The sequence below is a fragment of the Pinus tabuliformis genome, chromosome 8 (assembly GCF_031772625.1).
Source record: "Pinus tabuliformis cultivar Carrire ecotype Pingquan chromosome 8, CPIR1, whole genome shotgun sequence".
Taxonomy (NCBI): Eukaryota; Viridiplantae; Streptophyta; class Pinopsida; order Pinales; family Pinaceae; genus Pinus; species Pinus tabuliformis.
The window spans coordinates 947068206-947093451 of record NC_142294.1 but is presented as its reverse complement, the minus strand read 5'-3'; positions in this window follow the sequence as shown (position 1 = coordinate 947093451).

Here is a 25246-nt window from a genome sequence, read left to right as displayed (position 1 = left end):
GCTTTACGATCAGGAATTCGATAAATTGGGAGCAGGTAAGTTCCAGAATTTGTGGATGGGTCCCTATATTGTTAAGCGTGTATTAGCAAAATGAGCCTACGAGGTAGTGGATTACAACAAGATCCCACTGTCACAACCCCGAAACGGGTTGTACCTTAAGCGTTACTATGCTTGACTCGGCATGGTAACCTCTTCATATGCTTTTGTTACATTTTCGTTTTTGTTAAGAGTGATCATTTTGGTTAGGTGATCCATTTTTGCGTTTTGTTGCATATGTTGAACCTATTGGAATCATTTGTTGGATACGCCGATGGGGCGAGTCGTAGTACGCGGAACCTATCTTCTGCAGCTTGGGCCATCTTCAATCCAAGCAGCGAGTTAGTGAGTTTCAAAGGGGTGTGTATTGGTCGATCAATGAACAACATCGTTGAATATAGCATGTTGATAGAGCTCCTCTCTGATGCCATTGCACATGGCATACGCCGACTTGTCGTCAGGCTAGACTCACAACTCGTCATTCTATAGCTTACCGACATCTATTCTGTTCAGAATCCAGTTATCTATCGTATGTTCCTAAGGGTCAAGATTTTGGAAAGGCAGTTTGATTCTATTCAATATCAACATATTTCCAGAAACTTAAACACATTAACTGATTCATTAGAAAATTATGTGTTAGATAGACATTTTCAACATTTGTAAAAGAAAAGCATTCCATCAATATTTGCATCAGGATCATATAGCTTAACCAAAATAATGCTTCGAAAATCAAAAATATATATAACTGTTTATAGTTTGAACATAGTGTTCTGTGACCAGGACGAAACCAGTCATATGACCCAGAAACTCAAAATGCAAGGGGGCACCCTAATCTAATGGTGCTGGTGATAATTGGTCACCGCTTGTGCAATCATGCGCAAGACCCTAGTCCATCGGCTCGGCACGCCAGTGGTATGGCGCTGTAATATCAGAGGCAACTCATTGGTCCTCACATCTAGAATACCGAGGGTGAGACCCTCGATCTGATCTTGCAACACTGCAAGGGTCTCGGATACATCCAGGTCGCGAAGGATGGCCCTCCCTACAGCCTCTCCTGCTGGAACGACAGCTGCTACTCTCGGGTGCACTTCTGGTCGCACTGGCCCGACATCTGCATGAGAGCATGAGTTTTTATTAGTCTTGATAAAAATTTGAAAAGCACAAGAACATTATGAAAGCAATAAACAGAGATATGGTCAGAGATTTTTACCTATGACACCCCACTGCTCGCCGGCCGACAGCACCAAATCTGGGCCACCTCGGAAATCCATCCCAACATATGGATACTCAACAAAGACCATCTCCTGATGATCGAACCACTCAAAGAAGGCATCAAAGAATGAAATCTGGGACTGACCAGCATGTCTAGCCATAAGACGAACCCATCTCTGCATCCATGGTTCCGTTGGTGCTGATGGTCCGAGTGAATTGTATTATGGCTACATCAGTGGGATCTTCTCCAAGGTGAAAGCGGTAAGAATAGAACCATAGCCAAAGTTCTTGGATCTTCCATGTTTCACCTTGGTAAGTTGTTCTTTTATCACTAGAAGTACTGCATCACACTAGTTGAATACCTTGGGTTCGAGGCATTCCAAGGCGTACTGCGTATAGGATCTGTTGGCCAAGTGAAGGGCCATGCTACCAGCCAATCTAGCAAAGGTAAATAAAATAGTCCTCAAGGACTGGTTTGTGACATCTCAAATACTGATCTTGCCATCCCTGTTCAGCTGAGATCCTTCTCTACAGTATCGGCGAATATAATCCCTCACAGATTCGCCCCCACAGGCAGAACCTGATAATGAGAGAGGGGCACCACACCTTGATAAGCCGGTCAAAAAGTAGATGTCCTCAACAGTCATGGGGATGGATTTGCCTCTTATCTAGAACACTTGGTTGGTAGGATCCCAGGCATTGAGGAAATATTGCAACAAGTTGATTTGTTGCCTCATGTTAGATATACGGAAGAACTTCAGCAAGCCACAATTCCGCAACGCAGTTACCATACCTAGATCATGTAGGGCAACCATGTCCTCTTCTTCATGCTCGCATTCACACCATGTAATAACCATTTTTTCTCTTATGAATCTATGAAAAACAAACAAGAGAGGAATTAGGATCCTGATTTGGCAAAAAAAGGCAAAATTTCCATGAAAAAGCAGTGCAAAAGTTTTCCTCCTTGCACCCATCACACCCTAGCTATGTACTAGGTGAGATGCATATTGACTGGCCAATGGCCAGCCTAGGATTCATCACACCTTTTGATGTATACTAGGTGCGATGGGGGCAGAATGAAATGTTCAAACCCCAGGGGCCCAGAAAAGTAGGAAAACATGCCCAGAATTCAAAAAGGAAAGAATTCAATTGAAGAGCTCAGGTTTAGATCCTACCTGGTCTAGATGGTGCCAAAAATTTTCCACAGAATCTCCCAGAATCAGATGATGAAAATCAAGGGGGAAAACACCTCCAGAGCTCCAACAATCACAACTCCAAATGAAATGGTAAAATGAGGGGTAAAAAACTATTTTTAAGTTACTTTTCACGTAATTTAAGTAGGGTATTAATTTTTTAACTCATTTTTCAAGCATATGTCCTCATTTCTAATTAGTTTGATGGAGCAATTGAACAGGTAGTACGACCGTCAAAAGAACATAGTGTTAACGGTGAATCGAATATCAATGACCATTATTAGGAGCAGTTTTATGCGAAGTTCAAACTCATTAAAAATAAACCTAGCAATGAGCATATGTTCCACCAGAGTTTAAGCTCATTAAAAAATTAACCCACCTTCGATAAATAACCAGTGCGATCGCATTATTATTAGCTTTTGAGCCTTGGTCGTGTTCTTACCATCACCTCCACTCTTTTTTTAGCCGATCTATGCCTCCATTTGATTGTTTATCCCTTTTGAGGAACAGCTACGACGAGTGATCCTATTAGCCACTTTCTTTACACTGTCGTGATTGAAAAGTTCCAAACATTACCTGGAACCAGCTGCTATCCAAGAAAATCACTCGTTCCTCAAAAAATGAGTCTCCTTTAAGCTCTTTTCATTTGACTTGTAAAATATGAAAAGATTGCCGAGAAATTGGCCTCTCCAGCTCATTAAAAGTGATTGGAAGTGCCATCTCTCCTCTAGATTTTAATCTTTTTGGACCTAAGGGATTATTACACAAAAAGATCGAGCCTTTGTCTTGTTCGGCTCGTTAAAACTATCGAAAAGTCATCCTTTTCGCATTGTTTTATACTTTTTCAGACTTAAGGGATTATATTACTAAAAAGGAATATTGGAGTTTCCTTTCCGTCTCTTTTTAGACTATCTAAAATTGAAAAGAACCTAGTTATCCTTGTCGTTAAACTCATTAAAACAATAGAGACAAACTTGTCCATTCAGACAAGAGCGAGTCTCACTGTCGCTAGGCTCGTTAAAAGATAGCGACGAGTTTGCCCAAAGATAGAACAAGTATATGTTATCCTCCTCAAGCTTGACAAAAATAAATAGGTACTGGTCAGAAATGACTGGGGAAAATTGGGAAGAAAACTTGAAGAAACTTTATTGGTAGCAAGTCGCTCTTGAACATGACACTTTCACTCCATCACCATGATTGAGTTGGGTTGGGTTATTCCGTTCACCGGTCATATCACCATTGGTCCACCATACCATCCACTTTTGGGGTTAACACTACCAATCCATTTTAGTGTTGCCGATATGTTCAAGAGAAGTCGCTCAGAGAATTCATCTACCCAGCTTGTGTCTCATCCACTGCAATACCCTTACGCTTCATTCTTTCATGACTGCCACCTTGAACCTTGTATCATCAGATCGTTTTCACTTCCACAAAATCATTTTCTCCGTTTCGTGTCGTAGATGTGGGATTCATTAAGGCCCTCCTAGGATGGGTCACTTCTTGTCGACATCAGCTCATTATCCAAGAAGTCGACCTAGGAACAACCCTTTCAGTACTTTGAAGCTTGCATGCCTCAATGGCAAGGTTCTCACTTCCAGGGACAAGTTTACATTAATGGCCTTTGACTGAAAGATTTTGCATGGTGTTCGACATCGACTCATGTATTCGCACCACGTGAATTGTACTGTAGTACCTTGAGGGTCATCATCATCATCGGTGATTCCTCTCACGCCTGTTAGCAACTTAATCATTGGTTGGTAATCAGGCGATGCCTTTCCATGTTCGACAGCAGAACATCTTTTCACATGGACCGACTTGTACTTTCGGGTGAAGATTGAACGAGTTTTGAAGACCCCGGATCTAGTTTCATCCATCCGAGCTGCGATATATTCAGGAAATTAAAGACATCAAATGTACATCATTGCTGCATAGATAATCATCCAAACGAAAGGAGGATGGCTCTACCAAAATCATTAGTCTGCTACATAGACAATTACCTATCCCATGTACATGAAAATGAATTTATAAAGCTGGGCATGGGAATGCCCACCTCAGCTAGATCATGAAAATATTATAAAGATAATGTATTATATTGTATCTTATTACAGGTCACCTTCCAGTTCGAAAAACCTCGGATCCTCATTATAAAGAATTTCACCTGACATCAAAAGATTTACGACCTCATGCTTTAGGGGGCAACTGTTATAGACATATTTGGGCACTACAACCACAATCACATATGTCCATAAACCAAGGGCTTCTAAGTCCCTAAAAGTGTTGTTTCATATCCTAAAGGAGCAAGGTCAGCTAATTACATCATCTCCCAGAAGTTCTCCATGAAAAATTACTCAGAATTGGTCAAAGCAAGACCATATAGACTGCATAATGCTAAGGGTGCAACGCATCTCACCTGCCACATGTAAAAAGTGCGATGCATACTGGAAAGCCCTTCTGTATGGTACGATGAGCTAGAGCAAACAAATGGCACAAGAAGTTTGCTAGGTGGAGACACTTGCCTCTCTAAATTCGCCCAAGGATGAGTAAGAGATCATGAAATATCCAAGTGGAACTAAGAACTATTAGGGAGATGACACTAATCAAAATCCCAGAAGCTGACTCACCCCCCTACAGACATCTATATATGGATTCCTCATCCCAGAGATCTAGAGGCTAGAAATTTGTAATTTGCAAGGAAGTGCTATTGGTTTCTCTTTGAAGACATTGTTGGGTGATCTTGCTTTGTATGAGGTGAAGAAGGCTTTCATGCTGGGAGGATGGCGCTGGGTCAGACCAAGTGGTTGTAATTCTCTCTTCTAGTACTTCTATCAATAAAGCTATTTGAGTTTTCCTCCATATTCTTGTGTATCTCTGAATATTGTGTTGATATATGCATTTGTATGGTCAATATATATCTGATCCTATATTGTTTACAGTGATAGATCTCTATGATTTGATGGTATTATGCTGCTTTGACTCTACAGGTGCTCTCTGAAGCAGGACAAGTAAGGAAGGAGTGGTGAGATTCTGTCAAAGGGGAAAGGAAACAAGCAAGGAGCCAAGCAAAAGATTGAGGTTGGTACTCTCTGCTTCTTTCTCATCTATCTCTCGTAAAGGAAAACACAAGTGACTTTAGTTTTTTTGTTTCTAAGATAGCTACTCGTCTTAGTGGGACTATCAGCTCTGAATAGACACTAGTTTTCCCGATAACACACCATATTTTTAGGTAGAAACCCAGTTTGGGAGAAACCCACCACTATTGTCATGTTTGTCTTCTTTCTTATTATTAAGAAAAATATTTTCATCTTGTAACTGCACATACTCTTACCAATATGCAAGCTCCTAACTATAGGAGGCTACCACCTCCACAACTTCTCCAACTTCGACTAGAAGGAAGCTACTACTCCCTGATCAAGTTTTATTGGCTCCTACCAGAAGGAAGATCCTACTCACTCACTGAAGGATACAACCCTCAACACCTTTGTGGACCACGTTTCAAAATTTGCATACTTGACCCGCTTGTCTCAATCAACCATCAAAACCTATAGGCCACCTTTCAGAAAATTTGTACACAACAATATCATGCTCAAATTGAATACCAATAACCAAACATTGATCAAGATGAATAATTGAATACCAATATACCGATCAATGAATAACTAAATACCAATTATACCTCTACAACCATATCACTGATCAAAACAATATACCAATGAAAACCCTCTTAACAACATTGTCAATGCCAAGTCAATATCTCAATACTAGTCAAGAAAAAACTCTTTTCTCCTCAAATCAAGCGAGACCAACTGTCAACAATGCTAAAAGCCTCTCTGAATCAAATACAATCTCTAAAGGCAACCATCAACCCATAACATTGTCAAATACCAAGGAAAATCTTGTCAAGTACCAAGTCACAACTAAATCAAATTCTCTCCTCATCAACCCTATCATATGTCAAGCCAAAACTCAAATCTCATGCTCATCAACAATGTCAAACCTCAAGCCATAAATTGTCAAAAACCAAACCAATACTCATCTATCATCATCATACTCTTCAACTCAATCAACATTAAGTGCATCATCATTAATCATCCATCACTTCATTGTATTAAGGGAACCTATCATAAACCCTCAATAATGCCAAGCCTTCCCATCACCATATACAAGCTTTGAATATGCAACAACTCAATGTAACCATAGTTCAATACATCTCAATAGACATGTGCGATAATAAACTCAAAGCAACAAATTCCTCCAAGTAGCATCATCATTATGAACTTAATAATGGACTCTTATGTCGATCAACAACATAGATTTATAGCATTAGTAGCCACACAAATATCGTGAGAATCATCCACAATATAATACCATTCAAAATCCTCTTATTCAATCAATGCCAATCCAAACACATCTATGAAACCATTACCATACTATTTTAATAATACTATCATTGTTTATGTCTATATACAACAATAAACTCAAGTCATTATGATTTCTATTCACTGGTCATGGATTTCTATATCAAGGCGTGTCACTATAGTATATGAGGGTTAAGATTGTACGAAAAGACACAAAAAAGTTCAAAATCACTGATCTCTGCCTAACCTCTATCATCGATCTCTGCATACCCATAATTTTTCAACAAGGCAAGGCATCATGCGTAAAAATATCATTCACAGTCTTGCATACAACCCATCGATCCTTAACAGTAGTGTTAAGACAAGAGCAATAATACATGGATTTCATTCACTCAAAACCCTTATGACAGTCATTGCAAAATGGTCTCAAAATCCAAGCATTTAGTACATAAGCAGCCAAATTCTACAATGACAACCAACAACATAATACCCTTAGTCATATAAGTCTCTGCTATACCATGAAGCTTAAAAAAAAAAAAATCCACAACATACATTCTTCCAAAACCCTCTCTCTGCAACAAATACAGTCACTCATAACATTGCCATAAACTCAATGCAATTATTGGCATACTATAAACAACCCCGCAAGACAATCATATCAGTCATAGAATTCTACTACAAAACTCTTCTTGCAATGAGTCTCAACATAATACATTAAATCACTTGTTCAAGACAATCTCATCATGTCAATATATACATGTGAACCTTATGATCACAACAACATCAATTCTTCATCAATTAGGGTCTCAACATCAATTTTACGGCAAAAAAACCATCTTTGAATACACATTGTCATATAGATCTCTGCAATCGTTGGTTATGGACCTTTCTGTTAAACAAATCAATTAAGTAGTAGAATATATGAACTTCTATCCAATAATCTAGATCTCTACACTATAATATTATGAAAAGATATTCAGTTTAAATAAACTCGGAAAGCAATGTGCACAATGAAGGATAACCTCTACAAAAAAAACATGTTATTGGTATATATATATATATATATATATATATATATATATATATATATATATATATATATATATATATATATATATATATAGATATATATATATAGATATATATATATATATAGATATATATATAAACGTTCAACAATCATCCATTCTATGCAAACAGACATCCATGATCATTCTCATTAAACAATCATATTAGGACCTCCTCCTTTAGACTTTTTACATCATAGCACATGAATAAAAAGGACAACTCAACTATAGATTGATCCATTTTCCCTCTGGTGCCTTTATCTATTCCAAACCCAACACAATCAACTCAATAATTGACACACAATAGCTCCAATTCACTTCTCTTTTATAGCCTCATGATCTTGCCAATACTATAGGCGAAAACAAAGGTATTTGTTGCTGGTAATATTGACTATGTCACTCAACCCTGTGTGCAAAAAATCCATAGGGGAAACTTTGGTTTCACTCGTGGTTTTTAACCACATACAGGAACAACTGCTATGAAAATAGTTGGATCCCAATGGCCATAACCACTCATTAATATAGGCTTCCCTGTGGCTGAATCCTATAGCCACATTGTTGGGGTCTATCTCCCATCAGTTGTACCTTATTTTATGCCAAGGCTACTCTCAGTCCAGAACTATAACAAACTTCTTCCTCCTACTCTGCAACACATGTTCAGTTGTTTGCATCCTCTGTAACATCCTAGAAATCCTATGTAGACCTATTCCAAACATATACCTCTTCCTACACTCCAACCTCTTCGTGCACTACAACTGTTGGGAATCCTACACTCCTGTCTCTTCCTGCACTACAACTAATGACCATTAAATAATCCACGTTGACATATTGTGATGAGGTCATAGGGTAGGTTGACATTAAGGCCAACACATTAGCCCTAATGCCAACAATGGAGATTTGCAGGTCACGAGCTATTGCAAGTCTGTAATTTAGAAATGTGAGCCATATGGTATGTATACAAGCCATGGAGATCTGCAAATCATAAGCTATTGTGAGTCATTGTAATTTGGAAATGCAAGCCACGAGTTATGTATACAAGCCATGGTGATATTATGAGCCATTGTAATTCAATTCACTCAAATGCAATAAAAATGAGGCTCAAAATATGCATAGCGAGTCAAAAAGCTTTGTTATGCGAACCATAGAGGCACTGATATGCGAGCCACAAAGGCGTAATTATGCAAACTACAGAGATGAAAATTCATTGTAATACTTTTAATTTCAAATTTTGGTAATCCATATTTATTTATTTTTGTAGCTAGCTTTCGGATAAATCTCATCAACAATGTTTGATGCTTGACATTTTGAACCTACTAATGAGGTTCATCTTGGTCTTAAAGATGAACCTCACTAATAGGTTCAAAATGTTGACCATCAAACATTGTCGATGTGATTTCTCTGAAAGCTAGCTACATTGTAATATAGTCGAGCCACAAAAACGAATAATAAAGAAACGAGAAAGCCACAAAAATAAATTGAGGCTCATATAGATGAATAAACCTCAAGATGTTAATGTGAACCTCAAAAAGATATATGTGAGCCACAAAAGCGAGTTGATCTACCTCAGATAAATTCGAGTATGTCATCTTACCAATGGTGGATGGAAAGGTCCAATTTATACTTGTTTCCATGAGTCAAAGTTGTTAATTTGGCAGCTCAGTGACAAATTCCAACCATGGGACTAAATTCCATTTTGTATTAAAAAATACACTAAGTGGACAAATTCCAACCAATTTTGACTATTGAAGCACTAAGTTTGGACAAGGGAAAGTGCATTTTTGAATTAAAGCCCACAATGTCAAATTTGATCAGGTTGACCCTAATAGGAAATTGGACACCCTTGGAAGCTTATAAATAAAAAAAACCTCAAGATCATTTGAAAATCATTAAGCATCTTCTTTTTCTCTTCTTCATTGACCGATTCAAACAGATATGAGGTTGGGTCGAGGAAATTGGTTCATACGAGTTTGAGATTGCAGGGTTTGAATCTCACACGTGTGTCAGGATTTTTGGTTTCTGACCGTAGGATTTACACAGGAAAAATTTGGCTATAACTTCAGGCAAACAACATCATCTGTGCAGATGGAAGCTCTCAACTACATGCACACATCTTCCTCCATGCAGGTTGGCTCTAGGTTGCAAATAAACATTTGACTACAGTTGACCGTAGATAGGAAAAGTTGTTTCTGATATGAATTGATGCTAGGAACATATTTTTGAAAGTTTTTGGGTTAATTTTACTAGATGATTTTGAATTGTCTCAATGTACTCCTTGCTGAACATTTTATGACAATATAATAGAAGAAGAATTACAAAGGATTTTCCCTGTACTGGGTTTTCCCCTAGTCATTGACCGAAAATCTGGTGTCTCTTGTTGATGTGTTGATTGCCTCCTTTGCCATTGCATTTATTGTTCTATCTTCAATTACTATGGATGATTGGGAATATTAATTATTGATGAAATATTGTTAATTGAAGAATTGAATTGGGCTAAAGTAATTGAAACAACATAGAGCAGTCTTAAATTTAACATGGTATCAAAGCTAAGGTGAAGGACAAGCCCAAAATGAGACAAGATTTGAAGCTATCATCTTTGGAAAGTTAAAGGAGACTATCTAACCAAGTTAAGATGTCTTCCTCTTTATTCAAGAACATGAGGAGTTGGGTGACTCATCTAATTTTTTTTCATGGAAAATTAGGTTGGAGATCATAGTTGATAACAATGATGTTTTGGAATTAGTTCAAGGAAAAGTACCCAAGCCTCCTGAGAATTATTTTGTTGCTGTCAAGAAAAAGCACAAGAAAGGCGAGTTAAAAGAAAAGAAAATTAATGCTGATGGTTTACAAGATAATATACTTGCATATGTTGGAAATTTGAGGAAATCAAATGACATGCATCATGAGATAGTTGGCATGTATGAATTCAAATTTTTGAATGAAATCCTCTCCTTGAAAGATCAACTCAAAGATATGAGGATGAATAAATGAGATTTTCTGCAATCCTACATTATGAGGATATCTCATCTTATAGATCATTAAATGGTTGGGGAAATTCTGCTTCACAGGGAATTGGTGATTGTAACTCTTAGAGGTATCCCTTCCAATTGTTAAACCTTCATTACTACTATAAGCAATAACAATACCTTCCTATCATTTGATGATATTGTTGGATAGCTCACTCAAGAATAATCAAGGATGATATCAAGGGATGGGATTCAAAAAGCATGAGGAAGGAGGGCCTGTTGCATTTATCACTCAAAACAAGAAGAAGAGAGGAAAAGGAGGTCCATAAAATTCAAGGAATACTCCTCCTCAAACCTCAAAGAGAAGGAATGATAGAGAACCATCACACATTAAATGTTACAATTGTCAAAAGAAAGTTCATTATGGTTGATATTTCCCTGAGAAGAAAAAAGCTCCACGCTACAACACTAGAAGAAACAATAACAGGTTCGATGATTGAAGAAGAAGAGATGATTGAAGGAATGATAGCAATGGAAGAGATGAAGTAATAATAATAGATGCTCCAAGTGATCATGAAGAAAATCATCATCCTAAAAAGAAGTCAAGATATTCTAGGTATGAAAGTAGTGTTGGTAATCAATTTGAATATATTCTTATTGTTTCTATGACTAGTTCTTCTCACTTGGATTCATGGAATAGTTGGTTGGTTGATAGTGGAGCCACTCATCATTTCTCTAGATATAAGGAAGTTCTCTCTAATTTGGTAGAGAGGGAGTCAAATTTGAAAATTATTCTTTGGAGACAACTCCACTCATCTTGTTAAAGGATTTGGGTCCATCAAATTTCATTTGGATTCCAAGGAATCTATTTTGCTCCATGATGTGATGTATGTGCTAGGATTGAAGAAGAATTTAATATCAATATCTTCTTTGGAAGACAAAGGGATGTGGGTTACCTTCATCAAGGGAAATGTTCTTTCTTTTCCTGTTGGATCCCCTATGAGAGATACATTTACATTGGGATTGAGATTTGAAGGACTATATAGAGTCCCTCGTAGACCTCTTCTAGCATTGGTCCATGATACTAATAATGTAAGTGAGCTATGGCAACGAAGATTGGCCCATATACATTATGATGCTCTTCCAAAATTTAACAAATTGGTCTTTGGTATTCTCGATGTTCAAGCCCAACATGATGGAGTATTTCCAGGTCATGCTAGTGGAAATAAGACAAGGGGGCCATTCCCCTCTAGTGAGAACAAGACGAATGACATCCTCCAATTCATTCATTCTGATATATGTGGTATGATGCCCATACATTCTATTGGTGGCCATATCTACTACATCACCTTCATTAATGACTTCTTAAGAAATACATGGATATGTTATTTAAGTCACAAGGATGAATCCTTTGAAATGTGTAAGTTCAAAGCTTTGGTTGAAAATCAAACAAGGAAGAAAAATAAGATGTTCAAATCCGATAATGGTGGAGAGTACATTTGGATGAGTTCATTGATTTTTACAAGAAGGAAGGTAACAAGAAAGAGATTATTGTGCCCTATACTCCTGAAAAAAATGAAGTAGATGAAATAAATAATATGTCTATTGTATAAGCCACTCATGCCATGCTCTGTGATTAAAATTTTTTGAAGTTCCTTTGGGGAGAAGCAACAAATGATGTTGTATATTTTCAAAACAAGGTGCCTCATCAAGCATTGAAAAAAAGACCCCCAGAGAAGTGTTCACAAGTGTCAAGCCTAATGTTGGCCATCTCCATATCTTTAAATGCCCCATATATTTCCATGTGTCAAAGGAAAAAAGGAACAAGTTGGAAGCCATGGGAAGAAAATGTGTGTTTGTTGGATATTGTGAAAATTATAAATCATTTAGAATATATATTACCAGTCTAACCCGTTAGAAACCCTTCATGTACTTTATGATTTATTCTTACCCACTTGTTCTGTTAATTAACAAGTTATTTACCATGTAAATACTAGAAATAAATACAAGTACATGGTCAACACATTACATATCATCAATTGAAGGAAACAGAATAAGCACACAAGTAACACCGTTGTTTTTGGACCAATGTCCCCAGAAAAACCCAATGCAGGAAATCTGGTGCAACTATATGAGGGTTTGATTTATTAAGCAATTTCAGAATATAATATGGGTGCCAAATCCGGCTCACCCAACAAAGAAAAATCTTGGCAATTCCGGCTTCTGCCCTCTGCGCCAGCTTTCCCGGTTGTTCCGACAATTCCTGGCAGTTTCGACTGTTCCCAACAGTTCTAGCTTTTACCCTTTACGTCAGCTTTCTCGGCTGTTTTGGCAGTTCACGACAGTTCTAGCTATTCCCGGTAGTTCTGGCTTCTGCCCTCTGCATCAGCTTTCCTAGCTATTCTGGCAGTTCCCGACAGTTCCGTTTGTTCTTGACAGTTCCAGCTTCTATCCTCTGCATCAGCTTTCTTGCCTGCTGCACTGATCCTCCTGGCACTATCTCTGCCTCTTTTCTTTTGTATTCACTACCCCTTAGCTGCAACTCCTGATCACTTTATGAACTTTCTTAGCAAACCCATCCCCAAAAAGTCGAAATCTTGATCTCTTGGTGTGTTCTCCAAGTGACCCTCAAGCCTCCTCTTATACTTTTCTCGTTGACAAATCAACGGCCGAGATTAAGTCCCTAATCAATGGCTAAGATTACATTTGGCTTGATCCATGACTTTTGGACCATTCTAACACAGTTTTATATTAATTCACATTAATATTTTAATTTCCCTATGTTTAGACTTAGGGAATTCATTAAAAATATTAATTATTTTAATATCTCCCAAACTGTTTAGAATCTTCCCAAAACCTTTTTGGGTATTGGAGATCTCATGTGCCTTAGCTTCTCCACCAATTTTCGTGGCTAGAGCACATCCCATGCTACCCCAAATCACAAAAGGAAGGTTGAAATTAGTGGGGGTGTAATGTTTGATGAAGATGCTTCCCTTGGGAAAGCAAGGGACCTTCCTCCACCTCCTCCTCCTAAGAAGAAGAATGTCTAAGAGAGACATTGTTGATGATCTCATGGAGCCCATGGAGCCCATGGACCCTTTAAATCCTCATCATCTAATCCTACTTCTAGGAAGAGGCCACTTTGGATTCATGACACATTACAGGATGATGAGAGATGTGTTCCCGTTCGAAGACAATTTAGAGAAAGCAAGAATCCATGCAGGTACGAGGGATATATTGCAACTATAAGCACTATGATTCAAGCCAAACCTCCCACCTTTGAATAAGTTATGAAAGAAATTTTTTGGAAGGATGCTATGGCCGAAGAATATGAATCAATTACGAATAATGATGTATGGGATGTTGTGTTGAGATTGAAGGGGAAATTTGTAGTGACTTCAAAATGGCTATTCAATATCAAACATGGATTTGATGGAAGCATTGAGAAATATAAGGCAAGGTTAATGGTTCGAGGATTCTCCTAGAAAGAGGGAGAAGATTATGATGTTATATTTGCACCTGTGGCTCGATATAAAACCATTCGTTCAATATTTTCCCTTGCCACAAGTCAAGGATGGACCCTTCATCAAATGGATGTGAAGACTGCATTCCTTCATGGCATGTTATAGGAAGAAGTATACGTTGAACAACCACAAGGAATTTAAGTAGAGGATCAAAACACACATGTTTGCAAGTTGAAGAAGGAATTGTATGGTTTGAAGCAAGCCCCCAAAGCATGGTATGCCCACATAGATAGTTATTTGGTGAAGCTAGGATTGACAAGAATTAATGTCAATCCCAACCTATACTTCAAGGTAGTCCAAGGTATGTCATTTATTTTGGTTTTATATGTTGATAATCTGTTCTTGAGATGTAGTGAGCTCCTGATGATTGAGTGTAAGAGGGAGTTAGCCTCTGAATTTGAGATAAAGGACCTAATACTCATGCACTACTTTATAGGCCTTGAGGTGTCACAAAGGCCCGATGAGATTTTCCTTTCATAAGGAAAATATGTTGTAAATTTGTTGGAGAGATTTGGAACGACAGAATGCAAGCCCTTTCCCACACCGATGGAAATGAATTTCAAGAAATTATGTGTAGAAGTTGCAAGACTTGCTTTGGTGAATCCATCCAACTATAGATAGTTTATTGGAGCTCTAATATTCTTAGTGAACACCCATCTAAACATATGCTATGTAGTGAACACATTGAGTCATTTCATGACTGAGCCTATCCATGCACATTGGATTGCTGCCAAACAAATTTTGAGATATTTGCATGGGATGATCACCCTTGGTTTGAGATATTATACCAGAGATGTTCGACTTCATGGATATACAAATGTTGACTGGGCAAGAAATGTTGTCGACAAGAAGAGTATGTATGGATATTGTTTTAACCTTGGATCTGCCATCATGATATATTGGATGAGAAGGAAGAAAAAGTTTGTAGCACTAAAGTATCGTTGGGGAAGAGTACATTGCCAATAGCATGGCTAGTTGTGAAGCAATTTGGTTGAGGAAGCTCTTTGGGGAGCTATTTGAGCAGCTCCTAGAAACTACAGTGATATATTGCAACAAGGAGAGTGGTATCTTTTTGGCAGATAATCTCGTATTTCATGACAAGTCCAAGCACATATAGATCCAATATCATTTCATTCAAGACATGATGCAAAGAGGAGCTGTTATAATCCATCACATATCGAAAAAAGAACATATGAGGAAATTCTCACCAAGGCTTTGCCAAAATAAATTTTCTTGGTCTTTAGAGAGAAACTCGGACAGATGGATGTGAAACCTCTTGATAAGGGGCATCATTGACTGAGAACACCGATCCCGCTCTTCGCCCTCTGTCTGAGCTCCTAGGGTGAGGTATTAAGATGGAGGGCTCCTGGGGTTGAGGGATGTCTAGACAATAGGGTATCACCCCTATTTGTTACCCATAGGGTTAGAGATGTTTCTCCCCTATCTTGTTTTATGCAGAGTATACCCTAGTTGGAATCATACCCACAAGTTGGGCACTTTGGTTTTACTAATCCTCATTTGGCCAACAGGTTGAGAGAGTGCTTGGAAGTGTGTTACCCAAGCTGATTATGATGTAGGTGTTATGCCACATGACTTTTGAGGGTCATTTTTGGGAAGATTAGGGAGCAAAAATATGGATAAGTTATTGTATTAATTGACATAGGGTGGAATATGTTAGCTCCCTTATGGTATGAATCCTATTGCTCAACATAGGGTGGAAGATGTTAACTCCCCTATGTGATGACATGAGGTCAGAGTGTCCCATAAGACTTTCCTCATTGTCTTGAGAGGTTGGTAGCTAATTATCCTTTATGATTCTTCTTCTTTATATTTGAGAGTGTTTCAGCAGATGGAGTTGAGTAGAGATGGGACATGATATGACGACATGATAGATATAATTATTACATGATGCAGTTGGAATTTCTCCCTAGCTTAGAGGAAGTGTTAATTTTACAACTTGATGACAAATTCCAACCAAAGGACTAGATTCCTCTTTTCAAGAGGACAATTTTGATTATTGAAACACTCAATTTGGACAAGGGAAAGTGTATTTTTGAATTGAAGCCCATAATGTCACATTTGATTAGGTTAGCCCTAATAGGAAATTGGACACCCTTGGAAGCCTATAGATACAAATGACCTCAAGCTCAATTGGACATCATCAAGCATATTCTTCTTCTCTTCTTCATTTATTAGTTCACACAAGTCTGAGTTTGGGTCAAGGAAATTGGTTCGTACAGGTTCGACATTGTGGGGTATGAAGCTCACCATGGGGGCTTCACTGGGGGATAAATATTATACCATGTGCATTCATATTGGGGGATATATATTGAGGAAAAATGACATAATGTATTGACCATATAATAAGGCGTTAAAGGGTTTCTATATTGGCAGGTATAAAAAATGGGGCTCAAATTTAATGAAAAAATATAAAGGGGTATCAAAAACGTTAATAAAAAAATGGATACCTACAATATCTAATGAAATTAACAGTTTTTTAAATTGGGAAGGTGTATTGGGTTCATATTGGTAGGGGGTTACAATAGAGGGATTCTATGGGGCACAATAATAACAATATGGGGACAATAGGGGCACAACAATATTAATAAGGGATACAACTAAAATAGTAATTGGGGAATCACTAGTATTACAGGGACCTAACATGCCCCTCTCCTTCAAAAAAGTGTTGTCATCAACACTTGAGTAGTTCTGGATGATTCTGTGTAAAATTCTCATCCTCCCATGTGGAAGATTCAACGGATAAGTTCTTCCACTTGATGAGATACTCTGAAATTGTTCTATTTCATAGTTGTCGAGTTCTTGTTTCTGTGACTACTTCCAGTTCCAATATAATTTTTCCTTTCTCGTCAAGTTCTGGAAATATTGTTTGAACTGGGAGCTTGTCGCCTATAACCTTCTTTAAACATGAAACATGGAAAACTGGGTGCACTCGAGAAGCTGCAGGAAGCTCCAATTTGTATGCCATAGTACCAATCTTTTGCAACACCTTGTATGGACCATAGTACTTTAGTGATAATTTATTATCCTTCTTAGCTTACTTGAGGGACATTTGTTTATATGGTTGTAGCCGTAGGAATACCCAGTCACCTACTTCAAAACTTCTTTTGCTGCGATGTTGATCTGCCTATTGTTTCATTCTATTTTGCGCCAACACGAGGTTATCCTTTAAGAGTTGGAGAACTTGTTGTTGATGCTCGAAGTGATGTTACACTACTTGAACCTTAGAATTTTCTCTTAAATATGATGTGATGGATGGTGACTGATATCCATAAAGTGCCATAAATGGGGTTATTTTTGTTGCAGTATGGAAGGAAGTGTTATACCACCATTTAGCCAGAGGCAACCATTTGACCCATTGTGTCTGTTTATTAGATACAAAGCAATGAAGATATCCTTCCAAAAAAAAATTTACTATCTTAGTTTTCCTGTTAGATTGAGGATGATAAGGTGAGCTATGAGCTAACTGAGTACCAAGACAAGAAAATAATTATGTCTAAAAATTTCCAGTGAAAATGGGATCTTTGTCACTTACAATAATCTTTGGGCTTCCATGTCGCTTTTGAATTGTTTCCATAAATGCATTAGAAACTATACTGGCTTTAAATGGATGTGATAATGCACAAAAGTGTGCATACTTGGTAAGTCTGTCAACTACCACCATGATGACACTCTTTCCATCAAACTTGGGTAAGCCTGTGATAAAATCCATTGAAACCTCCTCTCAACGTTGGCTTGGAATGGATAAAGGTTGTAATAGACCTAGGTCTTAATTGTTTCAACTTTATTTTGTTGGAAAACCAAACATTCCGCCACAAACTTTTTAATATCCGATTTAAGGCCATCCCAAAAAAAATCCTTCTTAACTCTGTGGTAAGTTTTTAAAAATCCTGAGTGCCCTCCTAAGGGAGAATTGTGCAATTCCATAAGAATATTTTGTTTGAGTTGGGAATTCTTATAGAGGTATAAGCGATCTTTGTACCATAATGAATAATTTTTCTAGCTAAATGTATTAGATGTACTAGAATCTTGTTGTAACTTTCAAATAAGTGCCCACACATCTTCGTCATTCTTCCATTCCTCCCTTGCTTTGTTTATCCAATCTAGTTGGATAATAGAAATGGTGCACAACAATGCTTCCACTTCCTTATCCTTTCTTGAGAGAGCATCTGCCACAACATTTTGCTTCCCTTTTTTGTAGATGATTTCAAAGTCATAACCCAACATCTTTGTGACCCATTTTTTTTGCTCTTCAGAGGATAATCTTTGTTCTAAAAAGTATTTAAGGCTATCATGATCCGTTTTTACCTTGAAGTGTCTTCCCATTAGGTAGGGTCACCATTTCTTAAGTGCATGTAGTATTGCCAACATTTCCTTCTCATAAATAGCTTTGTGTAAATACTTTCCCTTGATTGGACGACTTTCAAAAGCAATGGGTCTTTTGTCTTGCATTAAAACCACACCAATTCCATTTCCTAAACCATCACATTCCATAATAAAGGTTTTTGTGAAGTCTGGTGTAGCTATGACCGGTGCTTGGCACATTGCCTCTTTAATATGTTCGAAGGCCTTTGTTGCTTCTGGAGTCCATGAAAATGCATATTTCTTCAGTAATGTTGTTAGAGGTGCTTCTATTCTCCCATAATTCTTAATGAACTTGAGATAATACCCTGTCAACCCGAGAAATCCTTGCAGATGCTTTATGGATGTGGGGATTTTCCATTCCTTAATGGCTTTAATTTTTCTAGGATCTACCTTAACTCCTTCATGAGATACAATATGACCCAGATATTCCAACTCTTGTACTCCAAAGAAACATTTGGATCTTTTTGCATATAATTGTTTCTCCTCCAATAGTTGTAGCACCCTGTCAACATGTTCAACATGATCCTTCCAAGACTTGTTGTAGATTAGTATATCATCGGAAAATACTAACACAAATTTTCTAAGGAAGGGTTTTAAAATGGAATTCATTAAACCTTGAAATGTAGAAGGTGTATTGCTAAGGCCAAAAGGCATGACCAAAAATTCATAATGACCATCAGGAGTTCTAAATGTTGTTTTCGAAATGCATTCAATCTTCATTCTGATTTGATGATATCCTGAATGACCAACTTGGTGAAGTAAATTGATCCATACAATTCATCTAATAATTCATCAATGACAGGAATGGGAAACTTATCTTTAATAGTGAGCTTGTTGAACTCCCTATAATCTAGACACATGTGCCATGTTCCATCCTTCTTGTGCACCAATACTAATGGAGTAGAGAAAGAACTTTGACTAGGTTGAATTATACCATCCTCTAGCATTTCTGCAACCATACGTTCAATTTCACTCTTTTGGGCATAGGGATATCTATACAGCCTGATGTTTGGAGGAACACTTCGTGGAATCAAATGAATAGCATGATCATGATCACGAATAGGTGGGAGACCTTTGGGAGTCTCAAATACCTTGGAATGAGTGTCCAAGACTTTTTGGAGATCTGGAGAAATAGATGATTTCGATGTGGAAACATCTAGTGAACATAACTGTGCAATTACACCTCGTTGTTCCTTTTTTAGAAGCTCTGTCATATTGTTAGAGCATATTATCTTTCTTGGTTTCCCTACAATACCCCTTAATTCAACGTCCTTTCCTTCTGCATAAAATTTCATGAAAAGTTCTTGAAAATTAAAAGCTATTATACCTAAGGATTGTAGCCATTGGACTCATAGTACAACAGCAACACCTCCCATTGGAATGGAAAGCATTGGGTTATTCAATACATATTCTCCCATGGATAGCTTGATATTATGGCACTTTCTAGAGCAATTTATGGTACCTCCACTTGCAACCATCACTTGACATTCTGGTGCTAGATATAGGAAGCAATTCAATTCTTTTGCTATCTTACAATGAATAAAATTGTGGGTACTTCCTGAATCAATCAACACTATTACCTTTTTCTTCTTGATATGTCCTTCTATCTTGATAGTTTGGGGAGTGGTAATTCCAGCCAATGCATTACAAGATATGGTCGGATTCATTACTTCTTTATCTAGGGTTTGTTCCTGGAGTATATCCTCTTCTTTTGACATTTCTTGTTCCTTTTCTTCCCCCTATTCATAATCTATGTAGAGTAATTTCTTCTCAGCACACTTATGACCTTTAGTGTATTTGCTATCACAACTATAACAAAGCCCTTTTGCTCTTTTTCCTTCCAATTTTTGTGGTGTCAACCTTATAGGTTGTGGAATGCTAGGGGTAACAACACTTCCATCTTTATAGTTGTGAGTGGTAGGCTTCCTGGTTCCCATAATTTTTCTTTCCATTTTTCTTGCTAACCTGAATGCCTTCTCTAATGAATCAGGTTCCCAAAGGTGAACCTCATGTTGGATATTATCCTTTAAAGTCCCTATGAACACATCAATCCTATGCTCCTCTGGAACATCTTTTACCCTTATGTTCAATTTTTGGAAGTCCTCAATGTGCTCCATCATTGGACCCTTTTGTTTGAAACTTATCAATTGGCTAAAAAAGGTGTTGCTTTTTGTATCCTCATAATGTGTTGTCATTTCTTCCATAAAAATTGCCAAAGTGATCATTTGTTTATGAGAGCAAAGCCATCGATACCATACAAACTGATTTGGTTCCAAATATAAAGTTGCAATACGTACCTTTTGTGTGTTTTGCACATTATGGAGATCAAAAAATTGCTCCATCTGTAGTATCCATGTTGTGGGATCCTTGCCATCAAAATTCCTCATAAGGATTTTTGGAATGTGGTGGTTCTTCGATCCAACGTTAGAGTCTATGAAATCAGGATTAACATTTATTTTGTTCTCATCATGAGTTTCCTTTACTACCCTTTCACCATTAGTAAGCATTCCTTGTAGAAACTTTGTCAATTTTGTGTTCAAATCTCTCTTCAAATCTTCCATGCCTATCTTCAAATCTGTCTTCAAATCTATCTTCAAATCGTCCATCTAAGCTTCCACGTCATTAATCTTAGCTTCTATATATTTCTTTAAACCATCCATTTTAGATTCTATTACTTTTTGTGTGAGTGACATTTGTTGCACTTGGTCTCGTAATTTTGATATATCATGTTGCATTTCTTCCTCTTCTTTGTGAGTCATGCTAGAGCTTTCAGGTTGCTTACTAGGTGTTTGCATTTTCTTTCCTTGGGGCATCGACTACTGATAATAATGCTTTACTATTCCCTTTGAATTCCTTCAAATTATTTTTCAAACAAAGCTTGTGCAAAAATAAAATAAAAACTACACACCTTTTTGAAATTGTGATTTACAGTAGCCATCTACGTCCTCTTTCCAATGCCACCAGTCTGATCAAATTTAGATTCTCCAAGAAAGAGTTATGCACAATCTCCCAAGATGACCTGGTTATATACCTTTTCAGAAGAGAAAACGTGTATGAAGTGCCACGTGTCACTGTTTTGACCTTCGGATCTAAAAAAATATATACAAGAAACTACAATCTGTCCTCTTTCTGTAACTTCTTATGAAATTTTAATCTAATTCTCAAAACAAAAGTTATGAGGATTTTCCCCAGGTCACTTGTTTGGAATGTAATTTGGGAGTCTACAAAAAGGCCAACTTCCTTAGATCATATCTCCACAAATATAGCGCGAAAAGTTCTGAAATTTGGACCTGAGGTTCAGAACGATCTCAGTCCAAATGGGTTTTTTTAGCATCTAAAACTTCGCAGAAAATTTTTTATAGCGCAAATGCCACAATGACTTGTTTGGAGCAGCAAAACCCTATAATCCAAAGCTCTGATACCAAATGTTATGAAACCAGCTCACAAAAAGATAGAAAAGATAGATCAATGCCTTAGAATTCAGCCTCTTCAAGGGGGAAACCTTGTTTACATTACACAAATGAACAATTCTTCGATGATACAAATGAAGAAACCTCCTTTCTATATATAGGAGTCTAAGGGGTCACAATATAACCAAGCCGACATAACAATAATAATATAAAGGCACAAAAATAACAATAGAGGGATTCTATGGGGAATAGTAATAACAATATGGGGACAATAGGGGCACAAAAATATTTTTTTGTGTAAATCAGCATTTTATATTAAGATAGTAGTACATATTTACAAAAGGTCTGCTCGTGCAGACAGAAAACTACTTTCCTGATTCGCATACACATCATCTTGACCAAAAAGACCTCCTGCAGAACCCCAGGGCACACCACGCAGGGCGGCATAGACAGTGAGGGGTTGACCAAAAAACAGACAGTGAGCAAATAGAGACCCACATGGAGCCATGGACAGTGAAAGCAGAAAGCAAAAAAATCTTATAAGATGGATAAATTCCCAGGCCAATGATCGCATATGCAGATCCATGTCCCAAGAACTCATCCAAAGCTTGCAGCAAAGACCAGTTACATCTCGAGGACCACATAATTCTTGGGGGAATCCTGCCCAGTCGGAGCCTTGGCTCTACTCGCCTGAGGAGGAGCTGAAAGTGTGCTCTTACTGTTGCTTGTGATCCCCTCTGCCCTTTCCCCAGCATTGACAGCTTCCTGAAATATGGAGTGTCGTAGAAGACTGATCAGGACAGTCAGTTTTTTAGAGATGCGATCGAATTGCTGCTCCAGGCCGCTAATTTTGAAATCCAAGCCTTCTAGTATCGCCGCATGCTCAGCAGAAGTAACAGCAATGGCATGTTGAGCTTGTCGAGCTTGGCTGATGTAGTCACCCTGCATACTTATGGCCTTTTCTAGTAGCGTTTTCATTCTCCACATTTCCGCTTGTGTGCGGACATATTGAGTGGCTCGGGTTGTCGACGTTCTAGGGTCATGGACCCATTCCATGTCTTTTTCCAGATCCTGCTCCTCCAAATTTTCCTCTTCCTCAGTAACAATGGCCTCCAGCTCCTCGATCTTTTGTTTCTCCCTCTGCGATGTCCTTGTTTCATAGGCCTCCCGGGCATGCCTGAGATCCCGGTTTGCAGATGCATTTCTACTAATTTTGCCCGCCATTATCTTGAACTCAAGCACCCGACTACCCTGTATTCTGAGGGCCGAGGAAAAGAATTTCTGCAGACTAACTGAGTGCACAATGGTGCTGCCGATACTGGGTGTTGAAGTTATATAGGAGAGATCGGGTGAGCCACTTGCCGCTTTCCATCTTTTCACCTGCTGGCCATAATTTCCTTCATGATTATCTTTATATCATGGTATATCCTTTCGATAATGTCTCAGATTTTTACTCTTAAGTTTGCCTCCCTTGGGCTTCTCCAAAGCGTGCAAAGCGTCCTTATTTCTATATGAGCGTCGGCGTCGCTCATACTTTCCGCTTATGGAGTTGATGGGCGTGACTCTCACCTGCTTTTGCATTGAATGCCCATTTCCTGCCTGTCCTTCATTCCTCTGCCGACCTTTAATTCTCCCTACTGTATAATTGATCTTAATCATATCCCAATGCCTGTTAGAGTGCTTCCCCATTTTCCTTATCTTTCATTTACCATATCCTGCCTCAAGAGCAGGGTACATTTGTTTCTTACTTCCAGGCAAGTGATGTCCTGCCAACAGTTGTCCATGATGTCGTTTGGGTTCTCTATACCATAATTTGCCAGATGGTCCGCAACTGTATTGGCTTTGCGGCGAATAGCTTGAAAGATTAACCCTTTCAAATGCCCAAGATGATCGGCAATACTCTCTGTTACTTTGGCTAGTCGCCAATGCTGTGTAACTTTGTTTGCTTTAGCTCCCGCGTACATCCTTTTCGCTGCTGTGATTTCGAGCTGGGAGTCCCCTTCTACCACTGCTGCACCCACCTGTAATTTCTCGAGAATACTCAGTCCCTGTTCCATTGCTGTGAACTCCATCTCATTATTGGTTCCTTCCCCTAAGGCTCTGTTGTAGATGTACTGAATTTCTCCTTCGCTATTCCTAATAATGCCTCCGATGCCGGCCAGACCCAGATTTCCCCGAGAGGCACCATCGAAATTTAGCTTGAGGAAGCCTGAAGGTGGTCATTTCCAGATGCTTAAAGTGGAACTTATCTTCTGTTGGCGATTTACGGTAGCTGCAAGGGTCCCTTTATCTAGGTTGAAGGCTTTCAATATTTGTAAGTCCCCAGTTGATGTTTTAGTATCTTTGTCAGGTTTTCCTTTGACAAGAATCAATTTCCTAGTATTTTGAATGATTATTTCTATAGAGTGATTTATGTTTCTAGTTTCGTTTAAAAATACTCTCCTATTCCTTTCCTTCCAGATTGTCCATGTGATAAACCCTGGCATAGTTTTCCAAATGAGGTTGACCAATTGATTGCTGGAGAAATTGCCTCGCCAATTTCGGTAGTTGCTTGAATGGACTCTCTTATTCTATCCGTTTGCTGCAAAATGGTTTCCGCCCAATTCCACAGGCGGTTTGCTACCTCACAAGTGTTGAAGAGATGATTCATTGTTTCTTCTTCCTTTTCGCACATTGGGCATCTAGAAGGACCACAGAACCCTTTCTTTCGGAGATTCTCCCAAGTGAGAGTTTTCCTGTGCATTAGGAGCCAAAGGAATGTTTTAATTTTCGGCCAGAATTGAGAATCCCAAACCTTATTGCTCCATTTAACCTTTTCTTCTTGCTCTGAATCTTCGATACAGTTTTTGGCTTCTTTGAGCGTGAAATTGCCCCCTCCTTGCTTACCCCATCTTAGTTGATCGTTGTCTTCCGCCATTCTAATTCTTCTTTTGTTTAGCAGTGTTTGCAGATCTCTGATGTCATTGTTTGCTTCGGCCATGTTCCCTGTTTCATTGAATGCCCAATGTCTCCATTCCATGTCCCTATTATTAGGATCCCAACAGTGATTCACCGTTATTTTCCCCAGCTCCTGGTAATTTCGTTGTACACCTGTAAATTCAGG